Source organism: Acipenser ruthenus, chromosome 54 (assembly GCF_902713425.1).
Source record: "Acipenser ruthenus chromosome 54, fAciRut3.2 maternal haplotype, whole genome shotgun sequence".
NCBI lineage: Eukaryota > Metazoa > Chordata > Actinopteri > Acipenseriformes > Acipenseridae > Acipenser > Acipenser ruthenus.
The window spans coordinates 6,728,901-6,737,251 of record NC_081242.1 but is presented as its reverse complement, the minus strand read 5'-3'; the positions used below and the strand labels follow the sequence as shown (position 1 = coordinate 6,737,251).

At 37.7% G+C, this 8,351-nt stretch overlaps 1 long non-coding RNA gene across 1 annotated transcript; it reads left to right on the top strand.

The window, feature by feature from the left end:
- The first annotated feature begins 5,213 nt into the window (after positions 1–5,213).
- On the top strand, positions 5,214–7,035 carry LOC131723301 (uncharacterized). The gene is made up of 3 exons (XR_009320217.1): positions 5,214–5,353; positions 5,794–5,883; positions 6,759–7,035. It is a non-coding gene; the product is annotated as an uncharacterized LOC131723301 (long non-coding RNA).
- The last annotated feature ends 1,316 nt before the right edge of the window (positions 7,036–8,351 follow it).

Below are 8,351 nucleotides of genomic sequence, written 5' to 3'. Positions count from 1 at the left end.
CACCAGCTCGTTCCTCTTTTGCACATTTAAAGGACAAGGGCCTGTGGGTCCACTCCATAGTAAATGTATGTTGTGGTATTTGTGAAGTACAGTGAGAGTCTTGAAGGTTGCAGGTTCATGATTACACTCTGAGTTGACTTATAAACAATAAAATTAATACAATAGTTAACTGTGGTTTTCCAGACCTGTAATTTGCTCTATATGGCACTTTATCACAGACCTTTTTGCACTGTATTTTAATAAGGGGTTGATATATCACCCAGGCTGTGGGAATCACCTGTGAGATTAATAAAGAGTTCATACGATGGTGGTATTGAGATCTATATTTACATACATTACATGCAGTGGTGTTGTGCCTTCCAGGACCCCCTTGACAATGAGAATACATTCAATGTCAATTGATTGCTAAGGGTGTCTGGTGCTGAATCTTGTTTGTTGTATTACTTTTATAGATGTTCCAGTATCAAAGGCATGTGCTGAGGCTTGCACACCATCCGCTACTGTGAAGTGCTGCGGTACATCTCAGTGTAACGGTAATGCTAACGTTATTGTTAATTATACAATGGCAGTCACTGAGGCGGCACACTGATTGGTCACATGTTCACATGTTCTAACTGGAGAACTTTAACAAAACACCACCTGGAGGCAAACAAACAAAACAACGGGAATCAGAAATAAAATAAAAAATAAAAGGGCTGTAATCATCCTCCAGTGTAGCTGCTCTCGCTCAAACTAGAAACCTTATTGAATCCTTGCACTACACTGTCTCTTTGTGTAGTCACACAACTTCACCCTGGTAAATGGGATCTCATTGCAGAAAGAGATTGCTAAAAAATAGTTATCGTTCAAGTTAATAGTTATAACTCAGCTGCATCCGGGTTAGGCTTTTAGCAGAGATACTGAGATGAGATGGGCTGGGTAACAGTCAATGATAAGGGGAGCAGTGAAATGTTCACATTTACAAATGTCAAGTAGACAGTAATGTTTTATCAATAGGACTTTATCAATGTTTCATTATGAAGAGATTGATAAACGTGTTGAAACACTATCAGGTATGTGTCTAATTGAGCCAGCCGTAGCCCAGCCTCTCCTTCCTTATTCATTGTCTCTCCCTGGCTTGTTTTGCAGTGGACCTCTTGAAATGCTACACCTGCACTGACTTGACAGATGAATCTAATTGTAAAGATATAACAGTCTGTGGGTATGGTGACAAGTTCTGTAAAACCACTTACAAACTAACTGGAACTGGTAAGTAATGATCCCTATGAGCCGGGTTTCTCTGACTATAACAAGTTTAACTGGCTTCTCTTTCTCTCGTACATTCCTACTTAGTGTTGGGATTAACATAGATTTTTCCAGCAGCTTCTTTCTAAATAAGGACAAGAACATATTTGCAGTCATCACAAGAGACAAGTTTACATTGCACTAATGTTTCCCACATTTAAGTCACCATTCAATCAGCTAACAATAGTATTCAAGCCAGATAAATGTATCTCTACAATCAGGGCTGTTTTGAAAATGTACCTCCACCTACAAATCCAAGCTAAAATACTTTTTATTACAGGCTTCACATTGTTTTTATTCTCTAATACAATGTTTGAAATGGCAAGAGTAACAAAGGCCTGTGTCAATTGATGAGATAATAGTTATAGAATTATGACTAACTTTCTTTTTGCATTCATTGATAGTTGTCACCGTCAGCAAGGGATGTGCATCAACTTGTACTGTAACAACAGCTTTCCCGCGAGATGAGTGCTGTGAGGGAGAACTGTGTAACGGTAATACAGATACTATTGTAATATTGTTTATAAAATTAAAACTACAGGTGTTCTAATACATTTATTTTGACTGCATATATATTTATTGTAAAACGTACATATATAAACAGAGCAGTCAGTACTTTTTTTTACACCTTGCTTAAAACAACTATGAAAGCACTTTTATCTGTCAAATGGCAATTATTTAAAATGTTGATTAAATGCTGTAAATAAAAAAAAAAAAAAACAGAATGAAGAGCTCCCTCAATTTTCAAGTACCATTACCACAGATAATCCCCAATGAAATGCATGCACTAGAATGTCAGATTAATACATAGTTATTAATAAACGGTACCATTAATTATTCTCTTACCTGATGGGGAGCATTTACACTTGCTTCTTAGTAAATGGGATTTGAAGCCATTTGTACTTAAGATATTTATGTGATTCTTTCTAAATTTCACACCATTGAGTGTTGTAGTGTAATGGATTCGGTTGTAGGGTCTGTAAGTTTTATGTATTAAGTAGTTTTATTTTTAAACTGATATAGAGATTGAAGATGTTCTTTATAAGAGGAAAGGAACCATGTGTGCCTGTTAAGACTTTCATCTTTATAAACATATTTATAGCTCTATATTATTATGAATTAGTTATTTAACAGATGTTTTTATCCAAAGCGACTCAACAACTGCTGCTGCAGTCACTTCCAATCGGACCTTGTTTGTTTAACGTCTCATCCGAGGGACGGAGCACAAGGAGGTTAAGAGACTTGCTCAGGGTCTCACACACTCAGCTTGACACGATGGTTGAGCTGGGATTGAATCTTTAACCACTGGACCACCAAGCCCCCTACTTACTCAAATGTATTGTTTAAACTAGGTCTTGCTTGTTTTACAGATAAATTGATTTGCTTCAAATGTGCTGAAACAACCGATGAAAGTTCCTGTACTTCGAGTCCATGTGCAGCTGAAGCATTCTGCAAGAGTGACTACAAACTGAACAGGGCAGGTAAGAGCTTCTCCTTCATTTGGGGTTTCTATTCTTTGTGTTTCCAGTTTGGTGCTTGTGAATTCCAGCTGGTGAACGGAGGCCGTTGAGAGCAGTTGTGTTCATGTCTAAGGAGTCCATTCCTAGCAATCCTTTTCGTAATCCTCAAATCTAACATCACATACACCTCACTGCTTCATTGCTACTTTGCAGCCACATTTCCCATGTTTAGAGATTTAAAATACATAACTTTATTATCATCAACTGACTATTATTAAGCATGGTAGAGCCCTGTTTTAGAATAACGGAACACATAACTTTGTACAGTAACTTATGCCTCACATATTAACCTTCAGTGGACACTTTCTTTTTTCAAGAGCATGCAATATTGTCCCACATGGAAAAATAAAAGCAGTATGCTGGTACCGTAATATGTACATGTTAGTGTAGAGTCACCGAGGATTTGATTCTGTATAAATGCCCTGCTTATTGATTTGTCAGAATCACTGATTTGGCACTAGCTGGTTCTGTCACCACTAACCTTGCTTTTCTCCACCTTACAGGAGTGCCTGTTGTCACTAAGTCCTGTGCAGCTGATTGCAAAGCTGTTGACAATACAGCAGACAAAAACGTGAGGACAACTTGCTGCAAAACAGGCTATTGTAATGGTAAGGCTGCTATTAAACGTTAAAACAGTTCCACCCAAGCCTTAAAATCCACCAAATTGATACATTTTTGGTTTGCTTGTGTATGTTTTATTTTCACATTAATCTTTGATATGTATATAGTTTAAAAACACCATGGGATGTTTTATTAATTATATTTTTATTACATTTTTGAAGAGAGACAATGTAGGTTTATGTTACAAAATGAGAAACAAGGACACAATATTACTAAAGTGTTATATTAACCCTTTTTATTGTTTAAAATTAATATTCAAGTGATCTAATCCCTAAATCCTCTCTTCGTTTGTATCACGAAGACAGCCCTTCTCCTCGCTCACATAGTTATTTCTACAGGAAGAGGTTTGACTTTCTTAATCTTGCCACACAAAGCATCAGGTTCCTAGTTTAATTAGCCATTACAGATCGACCACAGTTTAGCTCAATTGAATAGCCCTCCATGCCTTTGATTCTGGATGGCAGTGCAATGAGCTGCTGGAGACCGATTCATTAAACCCCTGTGTTTGACTTTCAGGAAATGCCTTGAGTTGCAACACTTGTACTAATGAAGCTGAGGAACCAAAATGTGCAGCAACAGCCTGCGCTGCAGCTGACAAACTATGTCAGAGCACTTATACCCTCACTGCACCAGGTAAGCTGGATCACAAGGGGAAAGGTGACTGATACCTGTGTCTCTGTCACCAGCTCGTTCCTCTTTTGCACATTTAAAGGACAAGGGCCTGTGGGTCCACTCCATAGTAAATGTATGTTGTGGTATTTGTGAAGTACAGTGAGAGTCTTGAAGGTTGCAGGTTCATGATTACACTCTGAGTTGACTTATAAACAATAAAATTAATACAATAGTTAACTGTGGTTTTCCAGACCTGTAATTTGCTCTATATGGCACTTTATCACAGACCTTTTTGCACTGTATTTTAATAAGGGGTTGATATATCACCCAGGCTGTGGGAATCACCTGTGAGATTAATAAAGAGTTCATACGATGGTGGTATTGAGATCTATATTTACATACATTACATGCAGTGGTGTTGTGCCTTCCAGGACCCCCTTGACAATGAGAATACATTCAATGTCAATTGATTGCTAAGGGTGTCTGGTGCTGAATCTTGTTTGTTGTATTACTTTTATAGATGTTCCAGTATCAAAGGCATGTGCTGAGGCTTGCACACCATCCGCTACTGTGAAGTGCTGCGGTACATCTCAGTGTAACGGTAATGCTAACGTTATTGTTAATTATACAATGGCAGTCACTGAGGCGGCACACTGATTGGTCACATGTTCACATGTTCTAACTGGAGAACTTTAACAAAACACCACCTGGAGGCAAACAAACAAAACAACGGGAATCAGAAATAAAATAAAAAATAAAAGGGCTGTAATCATCCTCCAGTGTAGCTGCTCTCGCTCAAACTAGAAACCTTATTGAATCCTTGCACTACACTGTCTCTTTGTGTAGTCACACAACTTCACCCTGGTAAATGGGATCTCATTGCAGAAAGAGATTGCTAAAAAATAGTTATCGTTCAAGTTAATAGTTATAACTCAGCTGCATCCGGGTTAGGCTTTTAGCAGAGATACTGAGATGAGATGGGCTGGGTAACAGTCAATGATAAGGGGAGCACTGAAATGTTCACATTTACAAATGTCAGGTAGACAGTAATGTTTTATCAATAAGACTTTATCAATGTTTCATTATGAAGAGATTGATAAACGTATTGAAACACTATCAGGTATGTGTCTAATTGAGCCAGCCGTAGCCCAGCCTCTCCTTCCTTATTCATTGGCTCTCCCTGGCTTGTTTTGCAGTGGACCTCTTGAAATGCTACACCTGCACTGACTTGACAGATGAATCTAATTGTAAAGATATAACAGTCTGTGGGTATGGTGACAAGTTCTGTAAAACCACTTACAAACTAACTGGAACTGGTAAGTAATGATCCCGAAGGGCCGGGTTTCTCTGACTATAACAAGTTTAACTGGCTTCTCTTTCTCTCGTACATTCCTACTTAGTGTTGGGATTAACATAGATTTTTCCAGCAGCTTCTTTCTAAATAAGGACAAGAACATATTTGCAGTCATCACAAGAGACAAGTTTACATTGCACTAATGTTTCCCACATTTAAGTCACCATTCAATCAGCTAACAATAGTATTCAAGCCAGATAAATGTATCTCTACAATCAGGGCTGTTTTGAAAATGTACCTCCACCTACAAATCCAAGCTAAAATACTTTTTATTACAGGCTTCACATTGTTTTTATTCTCTAATACAATGTTTGAAATGGCAAGAGTAACAAAGGCCTGTGTCAATTGATGAGATAATAGTTATAGAATTATGACTAACTTTCTTTTTGCATTCATTGATAGTTGTCACCGTCAGCAAGGGATGTGCATCAACTTGTACTGTAACAACAGCTTTCCCGCGAGATGAGTGCTGTGAGGGAGAACTGTGTAACGGTAATACAGATACTATTGTAATATTGTTTATAAAATTAAAACTACAGGTGTTCTAATACATTTTTTTTGACTGCATATATATTTATTGTAAAACGTACATATATAAACAGAGCAGTCAGTACTTTTTTTTACACCTTGCTTAAAACAACTATGAAAGCACTTTTATCTGTCAAATGGCAATTATTTAAAATGTTGATTAAATGCTGTAAATAAAAAAAAAAAAAACAGAATGAAGAGCTCCCTCAATTTTCAAGTACCATTACCACAGATAATCCCCAATGAAATGCATGCACTAGAATGTCAGATTAATACATAGTTATTAATAAACGGTACCATTAATTATTCTCTTACCTGATGGGGAGCATTTACACTTGCTTCTTAGTAAATGGGATTTGAAGCCATTTGTACTTAAGATATTTATGTGATTCTTTCTAAATTTCACACCATTGAGTGTTGTAGTGTAATGGATTCGGTTGTAGGGTCTGTAAGTTTTATGTATTAAGTAGTTTTATTTTTAAACTGATATAGAGATTGAAGATATTCTTTATAAGAGGAAAGGAACCATGTGTGCCTGTTAAGACTTTCATCTTTATAAACATATTTATAGCTCTATATTATTATGAATTAGTTATTTAACAGATGTTTTTATCCAAAGCGACTCAACAACTGCTGCTGCAGTCACTTCCAATCGGACCTCGTTTGTTTAACGTCTCATCCGAGGGACGGAGCACAAGGAGGTTAAGAGACTTGCTCAGGGTCTCACACACTCAGCTTGACACGATGGTTGAGCTGGGATTGAATCTTTAACCACTGGACCACCAAGCCCCCTACTTACTCAAATGTATTGTTTAAACTAGGTCTTGCTTGTTTTACAGATAAATTGATTTGCTTCAAATGTGCTGAAACAACCGATGAAAGTTCCTGTACTTCGAGTCCATGTGCAGCTGAAGCATTCTGCAAGAGTGACTACAAACTGAACGGGGCAGGTAAGAGCTTCTCCTTCATTTGGGGTTTCTATTCTTTGTGTTTCCAGTTTGGTGCTTGTGAATTCCAGCTGGTGAACGGAGGCCGTTGAGAGCAGTTGTGTTCATGTCTAAGGAGTCCATTCCTAGCAATCCTTTTCGTAATCCTCAAATCTAACATCACATACACCTCACTGCTTCATTGCTACTTTGCAGCCACATTTCCCATGTTTAGAGATTTAAAATACATAACTTTATTATCATCAACTGACTATTATTAAGCATGGTAGAGCCCTGTTTTAGAATAACGGAACACATAACTTTGTACAGTAACTTATGCCTCACATATTAACCTTCAGTGGACACTTTCTTTTTTCAAGAGCATGCAATATTGTCCCACATGGAAAAATAAAAGCAGTATGCTGGTACCGTAATATGTACATGTTAGTGTAGAGTCACCGAGGATTTGATTCTGTATAAATGCCCTGCTTATTGATTTGTCAGAATCACTGATTTGGCACTAGCTGGTTCTGTCACCACTAACCTTGCTTTTCTCCACCTTACAGGAGTGCCTGTTGTCACTAAGTCCTGTGCAGCTGATTGCAAAGCTGTTGACAATACAGCAGACAAAAACGTGAGGACAACTTGCTGCAAAACAGGCTATTGTAATGGTAAGGCTGCTATTAAACGTTAAAACAGTTCCACCCAAGCCTTAAAATCCACCAAATTGATACATTTTTGGTTTGCTTGTGTATGTTTTATTTTCACATTAATCTTTGATATGTATATAGTTTAAAAACACCATGGGATGTTTTATTAATTATATTTTTATTACATTTTTGAAGAGAGACAATGTAGGTTTATGTTACAAAATGAGAAACAAGGACACAATATTACTAAAGTGTTATATTAACCCTTTTTATTGTTTAAAATTAATATTCAAGTGATCTAATCCCTAAATCCTCTCTTCGTTTGTATCACGAAGACAGCCCTTCTCCTCGCTCACATAGTTATTTCTACAGGAAGAGGTTTGACTTTCTTAATCTTGCCACACAAAGCATCAGGTTCCTAGTTTAATTAGCCATTACAGATCGACCACAGTTTAGCTCAGTTGAATAGCCCTCCATGCCTTTGATTCTGGATGGCAGTGCAATGAGCTGCTGGAGACCGATTCATTAAACCCCTGTGTTTGACTTTCAGGAAATGCCTTGAGTTGCAACACTTGTACTAATGAAGCTGACGAACCAAAATGTGCAGCAACAGCCTGCGCTGCAGCTGACAAACTATGTCAGAGCACTTATACCCTCACTGCACCAGGTAAGCTGGATCACAAGGGGAAAGGTGACTGATACCTGTGTCTCTGTCACCAGCTCGTTCCTCTTTTGCACATTTAAAGGACAAGGGCCTGTGGGTCCACTCCATAGTAAATGTATGTTGTGGTATTTGTGAAGTACAGTGAGAGTCTTGAAGGTTGCAGGTTCATGATGACACTCTGAGTTGACTTAT